The 23,037-nt window shown below is 44.0% G+C and overlaps 1 protein-coding gene and 1 pseudogene across 2 annotated transcripts in view; one reads left to right on the top strand and one right to left on the bottom strand.

Annotated features, from left to right (window-relative positions):
* Fhl2 (four and a half LIM domains 2) overlaps positions 1-23,037 on the top strand; it is a 75,273-nt gene that overhangs the window by 682 nt on the left and 51,554 nt on the right. The window contains exon 1 of one of the 2 annotated variants that reach the window (NM_001289533.1): positions 901-1,011. The exons of the other annotated variant lie outside the window; for it this stretch is intronic. The gene's annotated coding sequence lies outside the window, so the exon portion shown is untranslated. Of the gene's footprint in view, positions 1-900; positions 1,012-23,037 lie in introns of those variants that run through there. 2 annotated transcript variants of the gene reach the window in all.
* On the bottom strand, positions 7,889-8,610 carry Gm8210 (predicted pseudogene 8210; annotated as a pseudogene).

Genomic DNA, 23,037 nt, shown 5'->3' with positions numbered 1-23,037 from the left:
CTCACTCCCAATGACACACCTCCAACAAGTCCACATCTGCTCCAACAAGGCCACACTTCCTAATGAAAAAGAATCTACAGAACTGTCCTCGCCTACTATCTGTCCATACCCCTGCAGTGGGATGAACTGACCCAAGCCAATCTACTGTGAGAACTCAGTAGCTAGTGCCAAACACACAGCCTAGGGATAGGATGGAGGCAGGGGCATGAGATGCCATGACCATCTACTCAGACATTGGAAACTTAAGGAGGCTCTGGAGTAGTCTTCTGGCACATGGCTCTGTCAAAGACTCCAATAAACCCTCCATTTCAGTCCCACACAGAATCACTAGTCACTCATGAGTAGGGATAAGAGAGAAGGCATGCCTTTCTGGAAATGAATTCCAGTCCACAGCCAAACATGTGCCTGGTGCTATATCCCACAAATCCTTTTGGGCTTTCTAGAATACTCACGTAGGCAGATGCCCTTGTCCGTGTAAGCTGGGGAAGGAAGGTCAGTAAACTGTTTCCAACAGGGAGCGTCAAACACCAGGCTCTCCCTTCTGAGCCCTTGGACGTGCTCATGTATCCCCAGAGAAGTGCCTCCCACTCTTGTGCCAGCTGTCTGCAGCCTCCAATGAGGCATACAGCCCTGGGGTATACACTGAGAAGTTCTGGACCAAGCAGCCTCCCTCTTGCAGTTACTCTTATATTACTGGAATACATGTGAGGTCCTGGGAGGGTGTCCTTGAAACAGGCAGGCCAAATGGGGACGTGCATAGCAGCCCCTTCCCAACTGGAGCCTATGACTTTCTGCATTTAGAGACCAAAAAAGGCTTGCAGGAGCCAGGGTTGGACTCTTATCTACTGGGCTGGGCCAGTGGACATGCCTTATTTATAACTCTGCTGACAAAAGTCCCACAACATTAAAGCAACCCAATGAAGCCCAGGGCCTGCCTGCACAGTGCTGGCCCTCATCCCCACTGGTCTGGTTGCTGGGCAGAAGGAAGGGCTCTGACCTCTAACATCACAGGTAAGGATCTCATTTACTTTGTTTGTTTGTTTGGTCTTTGTTTCTTTGTTTCTTCATGCCAGTCAATTCCAGTGCACATTCAGGCCATACATAAATGCCAACTGGGCTCAGATGGCTTTGTGCTCAGCACAAAGGGAGTGTCTTAGACCCAGGCAGGCACTGGGACCTCAGGACCCCAGCTCCCCAAACAGCCACTTGGATGCTGAGAAGAGCCAGGGTGCCTCCTCACCTTGACCTCTCTTGGTGGGAAACAGAACTGAAAGCCAGAAGAGCTTTTAAAGAGAAAGCAAAGGAAGAAGAAAAATTCTAACATAAACACAAGATAGGGTCAAACAGCAAGGTACTTGAGCCCCCCTCCCCTCCCCATCCCAGTATTTCCGGAAGGCCTGGGTGGACAGGCCAATTACTGATGTGTCTGATTACTCTGGGAAAGCATGTTTATACAAGATGACTTACATGCTAGGGCTGATAGTTTGAAAGTCCAGAGCTACTGTGTACTTTAATGGGACTATGTGCAGATTTTACTATTTCTTGCAGTTAAGCTGTACTGGACTGAATGATGCTCTGGCAGATTGCATAACATTCTCAATATTGATAAAATGACACAGATGGCAATGATATAGTTTATAGAAGGATCCCTTGCCAGACTCTATGTGATGAATTTTACCATAATTAAAAAAAAAAAAAACCTCAACCCAGGTTTGTTTGTTTATAATTCTGAAGCTCAAACATAAAACCCAAGTTTTAGGCTCATATGATTTTACCTCACAGGTACAGTTTACAGATTTGTTGTTGTGTTCTTCTTTCTCTGGGAATGTAAATTGGATTCTGTGTTATTACTAGGCTGATATTCAAATGTTTCATGATTAAGTCAAATACACAGTAGGATTCAGCCTATTTTACAAAAGCCTTTGGTTTTCATTGAGTGGAGGACTAATCAGTTCAGATCATTACATTTTAGGAACTTTTTCTAATGTTAAAAAAGACTAGGGGACTGGAGAGCTGGCCTAGTGGTTAAGAGTGCTGGCTGATCTTAACTGGATCCCAGAAGTCAACTCACAACTATCTATAATCCACCTTTAGGGACCTCTCTGGCCTCTTCTGGCCTCTGTAGATCAGCATGTACATGTACACATACACATACACGTGTGTGTAAAGAGATACATAATGACACATATACGCACACACACACAAACACACACAAAAATCAATAATGAAATAAATGTTTTCCAAGCACGGAAAAGCTAGGGATGGAATCCAGGGTCTTGCTGGGCAAACCTTCTATTATCAAGTTAGGCGTGCCCTTGCTAGCCTTAAGAAAATATAAGATAGAATGTCTACTAAGAGCTATGCAATCTCCCCTGATAGGGTCCTCTGATTGTCCAGATCCAACCTGTTGTTAAGCAAGTTTTGAACTTGTAGATTTTGTCATTCTACTTAGTACTTCTAGAACCTTCCCTCCAAAATTCTAGAACACTCTGTACTTTCCCTCAATTTCCAAGCCCAGAGTGTAGACACCTTTCTCTTCATCTCAAAATACTTAGTACTTGGCATAAAGTGACCCTGGTACTGATTTTAAGTCTCTTTTTGGCACCAAAATAAGAGATAAAATTATATTCTTAGGGTTTCTAGTTCCCTTTGGTTTTTTTCTTTTTTTTTTTCTTTTATTGGATTTTTTTAAATTTACATTTAAATGTTGTCACCTCTCCAGGTCTCCCCTCCGGGACTCCCCCCCCCAACCCCACCCTCTATGAGGGTGTGCCCCCACCCATCCACCCACTCCCACCTTCCTGCCCTGGCATTCCCCTACACTGGGGCATTGAACCCCCAGAGGACCAAGGACTGCTCCTCCTACTGATGTCCATCAAGGCCATCCTCTGCCACATGGAGCCATGGGACCCTCCATGTGTACTCTTTGGTTAGTGGTCCAGTTCCTGGGAGGTCCGGGGTGGGGGTCTGACCGGTTGACACTGTTGCTCCCTCCACGGGGCTGCAAACCCCCTCAGCTCCTTCAGTCCCTTCTCCAACTCCTCCATCTGGGACCCCGTGCTCAGTCCAATGGTTGACTGCAAGCATCCACCTCTGTATTTGTCAGGCTATGGCAGAGCCTCTCAGGAGACAGCTATATCAGGCTCCTGTCAGCAAGCATTTCTCAGCATCCACAATAGCGTCTGGGCTTGGTGACTGTATATGGGATGAATCCCACAGTAGGGCAGTTTCTGGATAGCCTTTCCTTCAGTCTGTGCTCCACACTATGTCTCCATATTTCCTCCTGTGAGTAATTTGTTCACCCTTCTAAGAATCACTGAAGCATCCACACTTTGGTCTTCCTTCTTCTTGAGCTTCATATGGTCTGTGAATTTTGGCTATTCTGAGCTTTCGGGCTAATACCCACTTGTCAGTGAATGCATACCATGTGTGTTCTTTTGTGACTGGGTTACCTCACTCAGGATGATGGATATTTTCAAGTTCCATCCATTTGCCTGCAAATTTTATGAAGTCATTGTTTTTAATAGCTGAGTAGTACTCTATTGTGTAAATGTACCACATTTCTGTATCTATTCCTCTGTTGAGGGGCATCTGGGTTGTTTCCAGCTTCTGGGTATTATAAGTATGGCTGATATGAACATAGTGGAGCATGTGTCCTTGTTACATGTTGGAGCACCTTCTGCGTATATGCCCAGGAATGGTATAGCTGGGTCCTCAGGTAGTAAGTACTATGTCCAATTTTCTGAGGAACGGCCAGACTGATTTCCAGTCTTTGGTTTTTCTTAGCTGTACAAATAATTTTTATTTGTCACAGAAAATACAGAGAAGCAGAAAGGCAAAATATAGGAAATTGTGTGTGGTTCTAGTGAGGATAACTTTTTTCATTTTAATGATTTATCTTGTCTCCTGTTTTAATTTACCTTTGGCTTGTGTGTGCGTGCAATGGAATTGCATGTGCATGTATGTGCATTCCTATGCGTGCAGCCTCATAAGTGCATGTGGGAGAGGTCCAAGTGTGCAATGTTTGTGGAGGCCAGAGGCTAACATAGGGGTTCTTCAATGATCACTCTGTACTTGAATGAAGAGTTCACCAATGCACCTAATTTAGCCATCTTGCTCCAAGGACCCTCCGGTATCACCTCGTCAGCACTGGGACTATAGGCTGTCGGCTACATCTCCCTGGCATTGACTCTGATGCTGGGCATCTGAATTCTGGCTCTCGTGCTTCTACAACAAGTACTGTACCCACTGACCCATCTCCCCAGTCCCATTATTGCCTCTTGATTCTAGATATTCTTGCAATTATTAATATAGACACAGTTTTAAAAGAGAAAAAGAGAACTTTCAGCCCCTGGAATTATATCTTTCCTTCCACAATTAAGTGGTTTTGATTCATCTTAAAATATTAGTCATAATTTTAAAGGATTTGGTTTTATTTTAAAATTATAGAAATATAACTATAAATATAATCAGGTCATATGGTAACCTATTTTTGTCTAATTTATGGTCCACATATTTTTACTATCTACTCAAAATCCAGTGTTTTGAAAACTGACTATTTCTATATGACAGTGTGATTGTTCTTAGTTCTTTTATGAAAACATTGTAATAGTTGCACAAATGGAGGAGTTGAATGTATATCTGGAGATTTGAACAGACATTTTATTAGACTGTACCAACTGGCTTCTCCGTCTGATGGGTCTGGTGATTTCTGTGCTCTTGATACAGCCTCTTGTGTCACGAGCAACTCTATCGTTCTGTGCCTTTATTAGCATATCCTCCCCTCAATCAAACAAACAAACAAAAACTGTATTTTAAAAATGATCATCATCGTATGTACGTATGTGCCCGCAGGCCACAGCATGCCTGTGGAAAGCCGAAGACGATTCTTTGGACTCTGTCCTCTCTTTCCGCTTTTACATGGACTCCGAGATTGCACTCACATTGTCAGGCCACACAAGCAAACGCATTTCCTTGCTAAGCCATCGAGCCAGCCTCACAAATTTATTTTGCTGATGTTTTTATTACCACTTGTTAATCAGCAGCTCCTTACTTCCTCCCCATCGTGTTAAACTGTGAGTGAAAACTAGAAAGGAGCCAATAGAACCATGGGCAGCCTAATATGTAACAGCCTAATATGTAGTTCATAAATGGGGAATCTTAAAAGTGAAAATTAGTAAAGATACATAGTTTAAAGTTCTTGGTGCTGGAAATCAAATACAGGCTGCTCTCAGGCCAAGCAAGGGCTCTACCGTTTAAATTTTTTCATCGAATTTTTAACTTCAAAGAGGGTTTTGCAATTTAGTGCTTCATTTGCATTTAAAAGACACATTTCAAATAGAAGAGGAATGGAAACTTTTTCAACATGGGGTTTTTGTTACAATTTAAAAATAATACTCAAAGACAACCCAAAAGGAAAACATACAGCCCAATAATATTAATATAGCCCAATAATATTAATAATATTAATACAGCCCAATAATATTAATATAGCTATCTAAGTTTGGCTTCTGTTGCTGAGGTAAACACCATGACCACCTTGAGGAGGTCAGGGTTTATTTCTTCTTACAGCTTACGGTCATCGGAAAGGAAAGTCCAGGCAGGAGATGAAACAGAGACAGCAGGGGACACTGCCTATGGCTTGCTCCTCGTGTCTTTCTCAGCCTGTAGGCAGCAGAGGTGGATTTCTGGCATCTGTGAATGTGGCAACGGAGAAGAGTGTGGACGATATGCAGAGATGGGAACAAAAGCGATTTCTCTAGGGCCCAGGAAATCCTCAAAATGTGTGTTGGAACCCTAAGGCCTTAGGGAGAAGAGCTGGCTTGCTTCCTTTTGTTTTTATTAAGACTTTTCCTACACTCCATTTTTTTTAAAAGGAAATAAAGAAGTGTCTTTGTTCCCCAAAATAAGAAATAGAAAGAGGGGGGAAAAAGTTTAGAAAAGTACCTGAATTGGGATTGATTTAAATCCCACATTTTACTTGAAGCCCTGAGTTAGCTGTGTCGTTGCTGACTGACATGCAGGCAGTTCTGGGCAGCCTCACAATCTCCGTGGCTGGTGCGTCTGGTCAATAAATGCATTTCTCTGCCTGCAGCATCCACACAGAACCTCACATGTTCTCATGTGCACACGTATTATTTGTGTCTTATTATTCAGTTTGAACGTGAGGGAGAAGAGCAGCGGGGGCCGACATGACAGAAGCAGTGAGTGGGGGAGCAGGACTGGGTCTACCCACAGGGAGAGTTAAGAGTCTAAACAGAAAGTGGGCATGTCAACCTCCCTCCCGTAGATTCTTCATCACGGAACCCAGCACCCCCTGGAGCTTGGGAAGTGTGCATTTACCATTCTCAGTCAGATTCTGAGCTGGTACACTCTCTCTGAGTCACACTCGCCCAACAGCCTAGGAAACGTTTGTGGAACGAAACTGTGTGGTCAAAACATGCTTAAGAGTTGTAGGAGTGTTGGAAACCAAAGGCAGATCTAGAAGCTTTCTCTCTGCTGACAGTCCCCTCTCTGGCGATGGTGGCTGGCAAATAGGTTTCGTGTCCATTCCAGAAAGAACATGGCATTTACAGTAAAGTTTTTAAAGGCATTTTACTGGGCACTGAATATGAATAGTTGATGATTACGTGCCCTTAAGTAGATGGTCTGACTTAGAATTCTCTACAGTGTTGGGGCCAGGGTGTTGGATTGGGGGAGTGTTGCTAAATAAATTCCAACGTCTATGAGCTTCCTTTCTGGACAACCACCTAACTCTTAGCCAGGGTCTTGTAATTAGTTTTAGGAGACCTGTTTCTCTCTTCAAATGCAACTTAAGAAACAAAACAAGCAGGTAAGACAGTGTAGTTCTTATTTCAAAGCCAGTTTTAATCACTTGAGGGCTGACAATCAAGTGTTACTCCCTTCCAATCCTAGAGTCAGAAGACACAGGGCAATGGGCTAAAGAGTAATACGGCTATGACAATGGACAAAGCTAAGAGATTTGATACTTACACAGACAACTTCAATTTTAGGTGGCTTTTCCTTTGCAGGTGTAAATTTGTTGGTGCTCAAATTAACCACCATTGGCAAGGATCCTTGGGGGGAAGACACAGTCCCAAGCTTCACGCCATTTTAACACACACTTCCAGATGGAAAACATCGGTAAGATGTAGGGAAGGGTTAAGAAGGGACACGGTGATTAAAACAGGGCTTGGGAATTCACAGCGCCAAGGTCAGTCTCGTTTATATGATGAGGTCTGGGTGGAAGGATCCACAGGCAGCAGGCCTACTGTCTATCTTTTTTTTTTTTTTTTAAGATTTATTTATTTCATGTATGTGAGTACACTGTCACTGTCTTCAGACACCCCAGAAGAGGGCATCAGATCTCATTACGGATGGTTGTGAGCCACCAAGTGGTTGCTGGGATTTGAACTCTGGACCTTCCGAAGAGCAGGTCTTAACCACTGAGCCACCCCTCCCGCCTCCCTACTGTCTATCTAACAAGAGCAGCAGATTCTCTTCTCTGGCTGCTGATCCAGTGGGCTGGGCCTGGTTCCTGCCCTAGGCAGGAGCAGCCAGACAGCCATGCAGGCCAGCATCTACTCAGCCCAACCTCTAGCTCCCTTTACAAACCTGTTACTGTATTTGTAACTTGAACTGGAACGTGGTTTCCCCTCCTCAAACCTAAGGAAGCCTTCCCAAACCAATGCCTCCAGAATCTAACCACAGCCTACAGACTCCTACATGATCCAAGGGTCAAAATAGACTATTGCCATCTGCATGCTATCCCTCCACTTAGCCATCTCCAGTCACACTGACCTTCCCCAACTGGGCCAAGGACTTTCACACTTGCTGAAGCCTCTGGCAATTATGTACTTACCTAAGAATAACACATCTGCCTCTCTTCTTTTTTTTTTTTTTTTTAACAGATCTTGCCTGAGTTTATTTGTAAGAACAGCATAGGACACTGGTCATCTGCAAATAGCGTGTGGGGAGGTGTGTCACAGCAGTCCGTCTGTCTTCACACTGGCAGGAGTCATTTCTATGGGGCCTTCACAGGGGCCTGGGCACCTTTGGGGGCCTGAGCACCTTTGGGAGCCTGGGCTGGAGCTGAAGCCTGGGCCTTAGCTGGAGCTTTGGCCCCTGCCTTGGTTTGGACCTTAGGCTTCGGTTGGCAGAGCCTCTGACCCTTGGCCATGTAGCTTCGAATCCGCTTCCCAAGCTTAGGGTGAGCGATGAAAGCCAGCCGCTTGAGTTTGGGGCCTTTTGGCATCTTGGGCTTGATGGCCTGAGGCTTCACCAGGGCCTTGATGGCCTCTGCGCGCGCACTCACTGCCTTTGCATTGTTGGCCTGCATCTTCTTCAGGCCTTTCTTGTTGTGCTTCTTGGCAAAGCGCATGTTCCTCAGGAACTTGGGGTCAACCCCCTTAAGAGATTCGTATCTTTGCGACCGTGGTTTCTTGATGCCATTTCTGTGCCATTTGCGGGACTGGTTGTGTGTGGTGTGGTTCTTGGACTTGGCCATGTCTGCACGGTAACCCGCGGCTCCCGCAGCACCGGAGACCGGAAGAGAAAGAGAAAGGCCCGCAGTGCAGCACGGGAAATAGGGCCGACACCGCCGGAAAGTCCTGCCTCTCTTCTTATCAAACTACATCTGAGATCCACCTCTTACCCCATCTAAAATTTATACTTTCTAGTGCCTTATCTGATGTACTTCTCTCTCTCAAATGTGTGTGTGTGTGTGTGTATATATATATATATACACACACACACATACATAAGCATTATCTTATACACCTGGAAATATTATATTTATACATACATGCATGAATGTGGCATGTATTCAGCTATTCCTCAATACCCATAGAAAATTAGATTCAGGACACCTTAGATTCTAAAATCTACAGATGTCCAAGTCCCTCAAGTAAGGTGGTGCAGCATTTATATGGAAACTATGCATGTTCATGTTCTCCCATATCCATCTGTAGGTGACTTTCAATAACTATTGAATATGCAAATATGTAAATAAATGTAAATGCCATGCAAACAATGGTCTCGCTTTCACAACAGGTACTATTGTAATTCAGGTGAGGAAATGCAGCGAAATCCAGTCAACTGGCACACCGCAGTGACTACATTCGTTCCATGACATGAGCATCCTGTATCTTAAATCTAAGTTGTCTTATAGCTGTGAAGGTGAGACGCCTGTTGTGCGTCTCCCTGGGCTAAAATTAAAATCTAGCTGTTAGAACAGAGTACACACCCCTGAGAATTCATCTCTTTGACTTTCTCAGCTTCGGAAGGCTGCCTGCCTGTGTTTAGGGCTTGTTGCTTTTGCCTTTCCATCAAATTTCTCCTTGACATTATCCTCTTGTGTCCGTCTTTCACATGGTAAGGACTCTCAGGAGTGCAATAGAATGTGTACATCGTGGGGAAATGGTTCTGGGTCAGAACACTGGCTTAAGCCCTATCACACTGTGTGGTGCTCAGTAGTTATAAGAGAAGTAGGAACCACTGGAGCCTGGCCCAGGCTGCCAGTGAGATCCTGCACAGGGCATTTCATTCTTCTTCTCTGCCTATTCGCAATACAGGATGCGCAGATTCACAGTGAACTCACGGAGGTGTTTTAAAATCATCAGTTTCACTGCATCCCAAAACATATGCTTGAGACCACAGATATGTGATAAATGTGAGTCTTGGGGAGAAAGCAGAGCCCTGTTGGAGACAGGCTGAGCTGCACCTCCCATGCATCAGGAGCCAGGTGCCTTCACAGGACGCAGAGAGCAGCAGGCAGACCCTGATTGGAACCCAGGGCCAAGAGGATCAGGTGAGGTGAGCCTCTTAACACCTGAGAGGGGCCGACAGAAAGGCTGACCTAGCTCAGTGTTCTCCAGGGCATGCCAGGCCCAAGTAGTCAAGAAGAGAAGGCTGGCCAGAGTAGAGAGGCAGAAGTTCCAAGACCACCAGCAGGCAGGGCAGAAAAAGATGATGTATAAGGACAAAGGGAAGGGTGGATACAGCCATGTGTCTGCAGCAGTTGAGTATGGCCCGATCTAGAGCAGGTGGTGACTGGTTCAAAATCAAGCTGCAGGGAACTACAGAACTCTCAACCCCCAAGACTGGAAAGAGCCCATAAGCTTCCAAGTCTAGCAAAGGAGATGCGCTCCTGGAGGGAGGGAGGGAGAGAGAAAGAGAGAAAGAGAGAAAGAGAGAGAGAAAGAGAGAGAGAGAGAGAGGGAGGGAGAGAGAGAGGGAGGGAGAGAGAGGGGGGGAGGGAGGGAGGGAGGGGGGGGGAAGGGAGGGAGGAAGGGAGGGAGGGAGGGAGGGAGGGAGGGAGGGAGGGGAAGAAGCCTATTTAGGTCCAAAAAATGGTAAGTGTAAGGGGAGACCAGGGATCAGAGGCATTAGTAGCAGAACAGTGATATTCACAATGTGGCATTTGACTTTTCCTCTGAAAGCCAAATACTGGATAAGCTAGCAATTGTCAGATTTACAGGAGGGATACATAAGGCATTTATCTGAGCATAGTTTTACACAGCTTAAGTAAATGGAAATGAGCATATGAGCCCTCCAAGGTATAGTTGAGGAGATGGTTTTTATTGTCGATATGAAGGAGAATATGACCAGAGAGAGAGTCCTGAGCAGGGAGCAAGAACAGTAGACTAGACATGACCAGTAGACTGAACTAGGCCATAAGATAAGGGAGGTAGGGGCAAGATAGAGAGGAAGAGAAGAGAGAGGAGCAAAAGAGATTGCGAGCCAAGAATGGAGGACCAAGAAAGTGCTGAGCTGAAATGGCAGTTTTGTATAGGAAAGAGAAGCTGGGGGAAGGGGAGGGGAGGGGAGGAGAGGGAAGGGGATGGGAGAAAAGAGGAGGGGAGGGGAGGGAAGGGAAGGAAAGCCCAGTCTCTGGGCTGGAAAGGCTTAGGGTAGGGGGACAGGGGTGAGAAAAGTAGACAGGAACCTGTGAGTGAGCCTGGTGCTGCCAACATGCACTTTGGTATGCTAATAGGCACCTCAGTTAGCTATTTGTCTGGGCTTTGCGGAGGGGGGTGGTGTCTGACAATAAGAATCTTCAGATTAAAGAGCAGAGGTCGAGGAAGAACAATCCATTTTCACGCTTGGGGTCAATAAGGCAAGAGCCGGTGTATAGGAATGCGACTGGGAAAAGTGATGACCCAGTGGAAACAGACAAGTGGGAAACCCACGGGGCTTAGTCCCATTGTCTGTGGCCTGCTGTGCAGCATTCCATCCTCCCAGGTGTGAGGCAGGACCCTTCGGAGCTAGAAGTCTGTAATCTACTCCCAGACAAGATAGATTAGAGAATTTCTTTGTGGCTGACTCTTAAATGAACAGGCAGGGGAGGTCCTGGGGAGAAGCTCAGCGGTAAGGCCTTTGCCTCACACACAGGAGAACCTAGTTTTGAATCTTCCGAAACCACAAAGAGCTAGCTAGGCACAGCATGCATTTGTACTGACTCTATGGTGAGATGGGAGGTGGAAACGTGAGACTCCCTGGAAGTTTTCAGATCAGCAACCTTGGTATCCGCAGTGGCAAACAACAAAGAAAAACCCTGTCTCAAACAAGATGAAGGCCAGGACCCAACCCAGAGATTGTCCTTTGAGCTCCACACATGTGCCATGGTACACAAATGGCTGTACACACACACACACACACACACACACACACACACACACACACACACACACAGACACACACACACACACAGACGCACAGACACACACACACACACACACACACACACACACACACACACACACAAAGTAATTCAACTCTAATTCCTATAGACAGAAAAGCTAGAAGACAAATTTTATATTTCATGACTGACTTGAGGGAAATAGGAACCCATTATTCAGATTTCCATGATCTGCCTATGGAAAGAATATTCTGGGTTCCTGTGGCTTGCTTCGGGGGAGAAAAAGTGTCAGGAGGTCAGGAGATCAGGAGGTCAGATCAGGGAGGAACTTTGCTTCTGAGGTATTCATTTTGAACCATTATTTCCCTGAGCATCAACATCCACCAACCTCCTTGGCTCGGATAATTCCTTTCTAGACCTCATATAAGAAGCTCAGGACTATCCCCACACAAAAACATACAAAGCCTCCAGAGCTGCAAGCATCCTCTGGGCAGAAGGGACCAGGGGACCCTCAGCAAACTCCTGGATGACATGGTATAATCATGAATGTCGGGAATGGGGGTACACACTTGCACCCAGTTGATTGTTCTACGTCTACTCCTTGCTTGATGCTTACATTGTAGTGTTAGAAAAGAGACAGCAATGTACACATGGGCTGTGTGTTTATGACAAGGAGACATATATATATATAGACATATATGTATGTATATAGACATATATTTCTCATCTTTCCCTACAAAGATGGCCACAGAATTCACAAAATGTACTTCTCAAGCTGAGGCTCCCTTGAGAGTTCTTTAAATGTGACTCAGAATGGCATTTAAATCAGAGCAGTATTGTGACACTACCATAGGATTATGGTGGAAGTAAAACAAACAAAGAAACAAACAAAATGGCTCACACTAAATACTTGTACTGTACCTGTTCAGTATTTGTACATACCTGAAGCCTGCCATGATATCGTACTTGCCTGCCCTACTCAGTAGAATAATATACTGTGCAGAGCTACACTAAGAAGCAATAGGTTGACCCTTCTAGCCTAAGCACGTGGGAGGCCACATCATCTAAGGTTGAAGAAGTACATGCTTTGACGTTCACTCGGTGACAAAACTGCCGGATAATGAAATTGCCAAACTTTATAGTTCTGGGAATGTGACTTCATCACTTAAGGGATGCATGTTTGTATGTCAGGCCCAAAAGTTTGCTTGGGAAAGTCTTTGTTACCATCGTTTAAGGCAGAGCCAAAATACAATGGCTAGAATTCTCAGAACAGCAGCCCTAAGGGCCCCAAGCAACGCTGCCTACACTGTAAACACGTGGCCTCTGTGAGCTTGCCTGCAGCCTCAAATATTTGAATTCCTTGCCTGTAGAAGATCAGAAGTGCTGAAGTTCAGTTGCTTGCATGCTGGCTCTCACTACACTATCTCCAAAGTGCAATGGCTATTAATATTGGAGATCTGGCCCTATTCACTGGCTATTTTATGACATTGCCCTGAGTTAGAGTGCATTTATCTCTGCTGTCCTCTCCAAAGATTCATAAGCACTCCTTCTTTACTTGAGTTTTCATAAAACGTTTGAATTTCTACAGTTTCCTAGCATATCAGGAATCATAGTATTAGCATATCAATTCCGTGAATGCAGCCCAATGTATTCCAAATAGCAAATTGAAATACATTAGAAAAAATAGAAAATCAGAAAGAAACCTCACCTTGGGAAGGAAGATTAAGGATTCTTTCACAGTCGTGTATTACAGCATTACTCCAGTGGAGTCTGTGGAAGGCATGGGGTAGCTATGGATTGTCCTTTGGGTGTGGTTGTGCAGAGTTCCTGATCTCTGGCCTTAGACGGTACTGCTTGCTTGCTTTCTGAATTGTCTGGATGGTTAGAACGCCTTATCTAATAGTATGCATTCTCTCAAAAGTCCTCCCTCTATGGCTGGCAAGGTTTGAGAGAACTGATCGAAGTGTCTTCCCAATTGGTCAGTTGTAGTGGTTTATTTAAATAGTGCTTGGCCTAGGAAGTGGCACTATTAGGAAGTACGGCCTTGTTGGTTGGAGTAGGTGTGGCCTTGTTGGAGCAAGTGGGTCACTGTAGGGGTAGTCTTTGTTACCTTCCTTTAGCTGCCTGGAAACAGTCTGCTCCTGGCTTCCTTTGGATGAAACATAGAACTCTCACCTCCAGCAGAATGCCTGCCTGGATGCTGCCAGGCTTCCCACTGCTGTGATAACAATGGACTGAACCCCAGAACCTATAACGCTGCCCCAGTTAAATGTTGTCCTTTATAAGAGTTGCCTTTAATAAATAAATAAATAAACAAACAAACAAACAAATAAGAGTTGCCTTGGTCATGGTGTCTCTTCACAGCAATGGAGACCCCCAACTAAGACATCAGTTCTATCAATGTATGTCTTTTTGAAAAAGAAAAAGAAAAAGAAAAAGAAAAAGAAAAAGAAAAAGAAAAAGAAAAAGGAAAAGGAAAAGGAAAAGAAAGAGAAAGAGAAAGAGAAAGAGAAGGAGAAAGAGAAAGAGAAAGAGAAGAAAAAGAAAAAGAAGAAAGAAAAAGAAAAAGAAAAAGAAAAAGGAAAAGAAAAAGAAAAAGAAAAAGAAAAAGAAAAAGAAAAAGAAAAAGAAAAAGGAAAAGAAAAAGGAAAAAAATCAATACTAAAAATCTGTACTCATTTCTGGAGGGTGGTAGAACCATGGCTGTGGAACTCTCTGAGATGCTTAAATAGCTCTTGTGCTGACTAACTGCAGTTCTGTGGTCTCTGTGGGCAGCACAGACATAGGCTCTAGGAGGGGATGTGCTGAGAGCACTTGCCTGTGTGCATTCTGTCTTAACCTGCTCCGTGCCACGTTATGAGTAGAAAATACCCAAACTCAAGGCCAGGCCTTAACTCTTGATTTGTTTGAGGATCTGTGAAATTGCTCCTGCGTCCGGCCTTTTCCTGTCATGGGGCAGAAGGTTGATGTAGGAAGCAGGCTTTCCCATCACTGGCCCTTTCTTCCTTTCCTGACTGCTAATGAGGGAGGTAGAGAAAGCACTGGGGTGCTGGCGTGGAGCAGCCTCAGTAGCCCTCTGAAGCTTGTCTAGACGGAGCAAAGGGCAGAGGTACTTGAGTAGACATGCCGTTTCAGTCTCTGCCATTTCCTTTTCATTTCCATTCTGGTTACTCTTGGCTCCCATCATGGAGCTTGCTTAAGGTAACATGGTTGCAATTGGTTTTAGACATCAACAATGAATAGCGATTTGTCTGGGGTAGGCTAACAAGGAAGGTAAGTGGCTAAGACAGAAAGCACATTGCCTTTCTAGAGATCTGGAAAATTCCATTCTTCCTTCTTCTTCGTGGGAACAGAATCTGCTTGTAAAAGAGCCCAGGGAGCTTTGACTAATGCAAATGAGAGAATTCAGCATCCAGTGGAGGCCGAGCTGGAGACCACAAAGTGTGCAGCCACTAGCCTGCTGCAGAGGAAGCAGCATCTTTGAGCCAGAAAGCAAGATGTAAAGATAAACATTCTTCCTCCAGTAAAAATAGGGTGACTTGCTCAATCACTATAGCAAAAGCCATAATAATAACAACAACAATAACAGTAACAACAATAACAAAGAATTGTTCACATATTAGTTAAAAACACTGAAATATGGTTAGGAGTAAAAAGTCTGTGTGTGGTGGGCAGGACAGCTTAGTAGGTACACACACACACACAGAACTGAATCTTACAAGTGTCTTCTGACCTTCACATATGCACTATGGCAGGCACAGGCCTACGTGCATACACAGGAGAAGGGGTGTGTTTTACTCTGGTGCCAATGTCAGGGTCAAAGTTTCAAGCAAGTCTTCCTCTCTGTCCTTCTATCTACATTTATCTACTGCAGAGATAATTGTACTTGTAAGGTATCAATGGTAGGGCTTATGAAATAAGTTTTTGAAATCAAGTGGTTTCCCAGTAACCGAAGGTGACCCGTCTTTGTGCCGGTGCCATCTTGCCTTTGGTGATCTCTCTGCTTTTGGCTGTTCCTCAAATCTTAACATGTGTTCAGATGTGAGGTGGCCTCAGTCCTGCTGCGAAATCTAGAATATCATCATTACCCTGGGGCCAATGTCAGGGATGGGAAAAGAGAAACTACCTCAAAGACCTGGTCCTTGATCACACTGCCCGGATCAGGTTCAAAGCAAACACCCTGCTTATTCCCAGAGTCGCTCAGCTACTAGGGGATGCTGCTGGATTCCTAGGTACGTTGAGTTGTGGGGAGTTAAGAGATGAGCGACTTAATGTCTTGGTGCAGTGGGCTCTATGGTGCATTTGCTCTGACTTCCTAATCTTCTGATAGATGTGGTCTAATGGTTAAAAGGCTAACATAGAACCAGTAATTCTGTGACGATTTTGGTATGAAGCCCAGTGAATTCATTCACAGTATACTGATATAGACAATGAATTTCTTAATCAATTAAATAAAGAGAATGAGATCAACCTAAGTCCTGTTGGGTGGTGGCACTTCAGATTGCAGGCAGCATTTAACTTTGATGTCTTGGATCTGGAACGTTACCTAGTCATATCTTCTTGAGCAAACAAAATAATCAGAAACCTGACTTTAATACTCCTTGTGATTCTAAGTAGTTTTGCAGTTTGTTCTGTGGATCATGTCTTATTTAGAGCTATAATCCTGAAGTCAAAAGAAAATCAAAACAAAGGAAATTATAAATCAGAAAGACGTTTGCCTTTTCTGTGACCCCCTCCTTTCCGTAACTACTTCATCTCTCCCTAGTTTTGTCTTATCTGAGAAAGATCAAGTCTTTCCCATGGACCTCTACTGTTCCCACCATAAGACGTTGACCTCCAAGCCCAGTCTGCCACACCCTTAGAAAAGTCGGGAAGTAGTGAGAGCTCATAGGGGAAGCAATCCTCACTACAGTAGATGGGAGCTGGAGCAAACTCAGAGCCAAAACGGCAAAGACGCTACAGCTCCAAGCTGACTCTCCATCTTTAAGCCAAGCAGCAGTCTCCTTTTGCTTTCTGATGCCCATGCACTACTAAGCAAGTAGGATGCTGAGAAACTTGCAGCAGGAATCCGGGAGAGTGGCCTCCCTTGTCATTTCTCTCTGGCAACCTCTCTGTTGCTTTGCCTTCATACAACCACAGGACCCAAAGAGAAACAAAAGGCTATTGGAAGTTAAAAAAAAGAAAGAAAAAGAATGCTACCAATATTACTTCCAATGTAAGCATAGTGAGGGAATCAAGACATATTTTCTGTTAAATCAAAGAAATAAGCCAGGAAAGTGAAACTTTAGGACAAAGAGTCCCTGAGAGCAAGGATTCTACTTTCTGAGCCCAGAACACACTGTGCTTTCTAGCTCACTGATACACCTGAACGTGGCAGTTCTGATATCAATGTAATAGTGTTCATTTCAGATAAAGTTGTCTCCTGGATGAGAGTGGAGTTTATTTTCTTCTCTCAGGCTTTTGACTTTCTGTAGAGCATATATCCACAGGAGGTTGGTTCCAGACCTCCAGAATATATGGACTCTCAAGTGCATTGGAAGTCATCATGTTTGCATATAACCTAGGCACATCTTCATATATACCTCAGACATACCTGTCACAATGCCTACATATCACTTCATACGTGTAATAATCTCCATGCAGCAAATTCAAGATTTGCCTTTTGGAGCCTTCTAGGTTGTTTGGAGTATTTCTTAGGCATGGTTAGTTGAATCCTTAGATGAAGAAGCCACAATTAGGGAAACCCAACTGTAATTGTGATGAATCTATCCTAACAGCTACCATTCAATAATTAGGGACAGGACTGTTGGTCTTTAAACCCTAGTCCATAACCTCCAACAAAGCAGGATACAACTGTAGAGCCATTTTCATTAACACCAAATCAATCCATGAAGACTCTGCTGTGTGAAGAACTGCCCTGCCTATGAAGAACTGGTTATTCCCCAGACTAATGTCAAGCTGGTAATGATAGATAGAAGCGATAGTCACTTTATTCCTACCAGGTAGCTTTGTTCCCAAAAGGCCTGGATTATATGGAGTCTGACATAATTTGCACCTTTCCCTTAGTTTGGCTAAGGGGTTGAATATTCCCCAACCCCAAAATTCACGCTGAAGCTGGAACATTTAATAACTCAGGGTGGAACCCCATTTGTTAATAGAGCGGTTACAAAAACAACCAGTTAATGTGAAGTGGTTAGCAGGCATTCTACTTCAGAATGAGGTGCATCCTGATAAAGGGGGGTATTTTGGACAGGGTGAACAGTATGTGAACAGGAAAACAGAGATCAAGGTGATGAGTCTACAAGACAAGGAAAGCCAACTCACCAAGAGCTGGCTGAGTCATGGGATGGATTTTTGTCTACGGCTTTCAAAAGAGACAAGTCTACTGGCATCTTGATCTTGGACCTCTGGCCTCTGCAGCTATAAGAAAAGGAATCTGTATGTTTAGGTCACCCAGTCTTGGTGGGGCAGACTAGCATGAAGGCCATCAGATGGCTTGTCTCAAAGAATGGTAATGAATCCAAGCTCCCAATCCTGCCAGTGCAGCCTGGACCTTCCACTGATTACTGTGTGTACCTCATAATGCTGCACTATTGGTATGAGGGGGAGAAAAAAAAACCAAAGCACCAGTCTCCTAGCCCCCTGTTTTGCAAGTGAAGCCTGCAAGTCAGACTACGAAAACAGATTGCAGGGAGAAAAGACACCAAAATTGTCTTTGCTGAGATTTTTATTCTATTCTGCAGAGATGTTCACAACAGCATGAAAGCCAAAAGAGGGACCAGACCTTAGGATTTATATCCTGTTTAAAAAAAAAAAAACAACAATGAATTTATGTTTTCTTTTCTTTTATAAACAAAGAAATGGTGAATTGTGGAAGGGGAAATTAGAGGGAGAGAAGTTTGCTGTACAGACCTCTGCGGTGCCCTGAGGGCTGTTCTCATGATACAGGGAGGAGAGAGGCACAAAGGGAAATTTATGTCTTGTTTTTACACAGATGGGGAGCAGGGGTGGTAGAATGTTCTTTCTGCTTTTACTCCTTCTTAAATGTCTTAGGCTCAAAATAACTGTCACACCAGAGTGGAGATGGCTCTGGGGAGGATGGGACATCCTGGTCCTTTCTGGTGGTCTTTTACAGATCTACATGCTTGCTTTGCCAGTGAATAGAGACAGAAAATCCTGCTGTGTAGGTGTGATCAATAAAATTAACAAGACATCTCTCCTTGAAGACTATGCCAAAGACTGTGGTTGGGAGTGGGAGAGATAGGCAATGCGTGGCTTAATGCAACTGACTATGTTTCTACACATTCTTTACATTCCTCATTCCAGTCTGTTATATACAATACTGAGTTGTAAATGTGTTCCTTGGCTTGACTGATCCAGCCAAGTGCAAAGCATAGGCTGTGCTGTCACCATAAAGTGTGTTCTGTCAGAGCAATTCTGCTGCGGAGGCGCTCAGGTAGATAGAGGGCTGTGGTTTTTAGACGTTGCTTCGTTGACTTTTTGTTTTGTCCTAGTGTTCTGTTTTTAGGAGCATCTTTTCAGCTGACTCACTTCGCTAAGACATTCTGGTGTGAGTTTTCACAGAGGCAATTTCTGTTCTTCTGATTCTGTCAGGGTGGGCATGGTGCATGCACTGCCTGGTGTGAACTGCTTTCACTCCATACAAAAGCGTTTCCACAATGCACTACCGACAGGCATTGAGTTCACTTTTTATTAGTACATGTTGAATATATATGATGGATTTCATTATGGTGTTTTCATACACAGATTTCCCCCATATTCACCCCCACTATCTCCTTTTCTTTCTCCCTTTCTCCCTCCCTCCCTTCCTTTCTCTCTCTCTCTCTCTTTCTTTCTTTCTTCCTTTCTTTCTCTCTCTCCCCTTCTTCCCTATCTGTCTGTCTGTCTATCTATGTTTCTATCTATCTGTCTATCTATCTATCTATCTATCGATCGATCGATCGATCTATCTATCATCTATCGACATTCCAATATATTTCACTAAGGCTGATTACAGTGTTGTAGTTGAGAAATAGTTTACAGAAGCACGGGTTCCTTGCTAATGTATACACCACTGAAGAAAATTTCTCTCCCTCCCCCAGGAACCATTAAGTGTCTTTAGATACTTGGGGAAGAGGGGACCCCACCGAGCCCCTTCTCCCTAGCTACTATCATCTGCCTATAGGTTATGGGGATTGGCGGGTTCAAGAATCCAGGGAAACAGGCCCAGTCTTATATTGATTTTGTCAATATCTCAACCGTTATGAGTTCAAGAGTGTAGGAGTCATGTCATAATCTAAAGATAGAATTCTACTTTATTTTTCCCCTTCCCTGGACTCTTACATTCTTCCCAGTTTCCCATGATATTCCTGGGGTCTTGAAGGGGTGATATAGATGTCCCATTTGTGGCTTAATATCCAACAATTCCTTAATCTCAGTACTTTGACCACGAGCAAGCTTTGAGTTATTGCTGCCTTCTACATAAAAGAGTTTCTCTTAAGGATGGTGGTAGCACTAATTTATTTGTATAAGCATAGTTATTTAGGTAGCCATCTGATGGGCACATCATGTCCATTTAGCAACACGAAGGTGGTAGCTTTTCCACTAGAGCCATGATTGCCTCAGCCACAGGTTTTAGATTAGGTTGACAGAACTACACATGAATTCCCTCCTGTAGAGTGGGCCTAGAATGCAAAAGGAGGATTGGTTTTCTCCATGGTTTGTCACCATTTCAGCAGCAGGCACTTCTTACCTGGTACACCAGCAGCCATAATATGCAGACTCCATAGCCGAGCAAGACTTCTGGTGACAATTCTCCCCCAGGAGCCCCAGCACCATCTGACACTATGTAAACTAGCCAGAAGGGTGGAAGCTTCCATTCTGGTTCCAGCTTGTTTTCTCTATGCCATGCAACCAATGTACAAGCTATCTTCAGTAATGGGGTCTTACTATGTAGTTCTTGTGGGTAACAAATAGCTATGACAAATGTCATTGTGCAGTGTGTACTCAAAAGTGGACAGACACTCTGCTATCACATATACAAATAGTGATGTTCTCAATAACACTATTGTAGTGTCTGTGGAAACCTACACGTGGCTTCCATCCATCACGGATGCTCTGCTCCACTCTTACGATGCCTTTTTTTCTGATGAGTTTTTCTTGTGTTTTATTTTATTGTTGTTGTTCTGGGAATGGAAGAACAGATGATCTCCTTCCCCCTCTTCCTCTCCCTCTCTCCCTGTCTCTTTCCTGAACATATGCAGACTTTAGGTCCCTTGCCATTACCCCCTAAACAGTCTAGAGTATCACTATTGTAAAGCATTTGTGTTGTATCCATCTGGGGATGATTTAAAGTATATGCAAGGATACCCCCTTGGTTTTATTGCAAATACTAGATACCATTTTATATGAGTATCAACTATCTGCAGATTTTGGTATCCTGAAGGGGCTCCTGGAGCCGATCTCCCTGTGATACTGAGGGATGACTCTATGCACGTGCACACACAATGGCTTACACTATTGTGGCAGCTGACAAGTCTGGGGTCAGCAAGTCAGTCAATAAGCTGAAAGCCAAAGGGAGCCTTGAGCCTGAGAAATGGGAAAGGGAGAGTTGACTTGGTGAGAATGGGCAGGCTTGGGACACAGGAGCTGCTGAATTTCTATTTCAGCTATTGAGAAGGAAGCCCAATGATCCAGCCTAGAAATGTCAGGCAGAAAGAAATCTCTCCTCCTCTGGGTAGGTCGGGCTTTGCTCTACCCAGGCCCTAACAGGTTGAAGGGCACTCATAAAATAAAAGCTAAACTGCTTCATTTGTCATGAAAATTCAAATGCTATTATGTTTGAATATTAAATGTTTCCCCCACAGGCTCTGGTGTTGAAAAAAAAAGCAAACAAAAACAGTCCCCAGATGAAAGCACTTTTGGAAAATGGTGGACATTTTAGGACTTTTAGGACTTTGACCTAATGGAAGAAAGTTAGGCTGCTGGCAAGTGCCCGTGAGTGGTTCATGGAAGTCACACTCTCTTTTTTCCAAATTTGGCTCCTTTTTTTCCTCATTGCTTCCTGGCCATAATGAGGTGAGCATCCTTCGTTTTCATATGCATCTGCCATAGGCCTTTGTCTCACCACAGATCCCAAGCAACAGGGCCAAGTGGCCATGGACTGAATCTTCCGAAACCAGGAGTCAAAATAAACCTCTTCCCCTTTGACGTTGATCCTCTTGGTTACTCTGTCTCTGTATCAGAAGGCTGATGAGCCAAGGGTGGGTCTCACCCACAACTCCAGAGTAAGGTTTGGCCAAATAGCTTGCTACACAGTAATCCAATCAAGTGAGCACATAAAATTGAGCACTGAAGATTCTTGGGTCTGGTTGAGGGCTCTGCCCATGTTTCCATCACTTTACACACATGCACTTGCCACATATTTTCCCTCACCTTCTTAAATACTGTTAAATGTCTACTTCAGTCACACTGTGGTCTTGAACCTAATATACCAACTGGGTGACTTTTTAGTCTTCTAAAAATGGAATTCTGACTCTACTTCCATCCTTACCATCCCCACCCACCCCCTGTTCTTCCTATCTGTATTAATCTGGCTGCTTTGTAGATTTGTGTTTTTGTGAATGGCTTATTACACTTAACATACTGTCCTCCAGTTTTACCTGTGCTGTAGCATGTGTCAGAAGTTCCTGCCATTCTAGGACTATGTAATACTTTATTATGTCTATCATTCCATTGTATATGCAAGAGTTTGTTCTTCCATCCATCTATCTATGGACACTTCAGGTATATACACCTCTTGTGGTCATGGGTACTTCTGTGAGTGGGTACAGATCCTGATTTGGGGGCTTCGGGATATATATCCAGAAGTGAGATATGCCTTCCATATCTTAGTCCTGACCAGAACTTACTAGAGTTTTAGCTTTATTCAGCTAGTTTCTTTTCTTCTAATCACACTTGAAGTGGATGGAGGGAGATTTACTCATCTTGTGGGGGACTGTAACCATGAGTCACTTAGTACATATCAGATTCCTGGAAGGACGTTATAGGAGCCCTGCCTTTTCATTGTTATCGTTCTAGAGATGGAACTCAAAGCCTAAAGCATGCTAGGCAATGGCTTTACCTCTGAACCCTATCCTTGGCCTTATACACTGTGAATGTCAAAATAGCTCCAAGTTCTGACATTATTCTTGTGTTATTCATCCCAAAGACGAGGACTCTGGATGTGTCAGAAATAAAAGACTCCCATTAAAATCAGGAATAAGAGAGAAAGTTCACTATGCCGTGCTTGGAAAGGGTTAATGAAACAAACCTTGTACACCACAGTTTATCATCTTAAAAACTGTCTCTGAATGAGACAGCATGGACATTGATACTTCTTCCAGAGTTAGAATTTGGGC

This window comes from Mus musculus, chromosome 1 (assembly GCF_000001635.26).
Source record: "Mus musculus strain C57BL/6J chromosome 1, GRCm38.p6 C57BL/6J".
Lineage (NCBI taxonomy): Eukaryota > Metazoa > Chordata > Mammalia > Rodentia > Muridae > Mus > Mus musculus.
The sequence above is the reverse complement of the archived record's forward strand: the minus strand, read 5'-3'. Positions and strand labels throughout refer to the sequence as shown.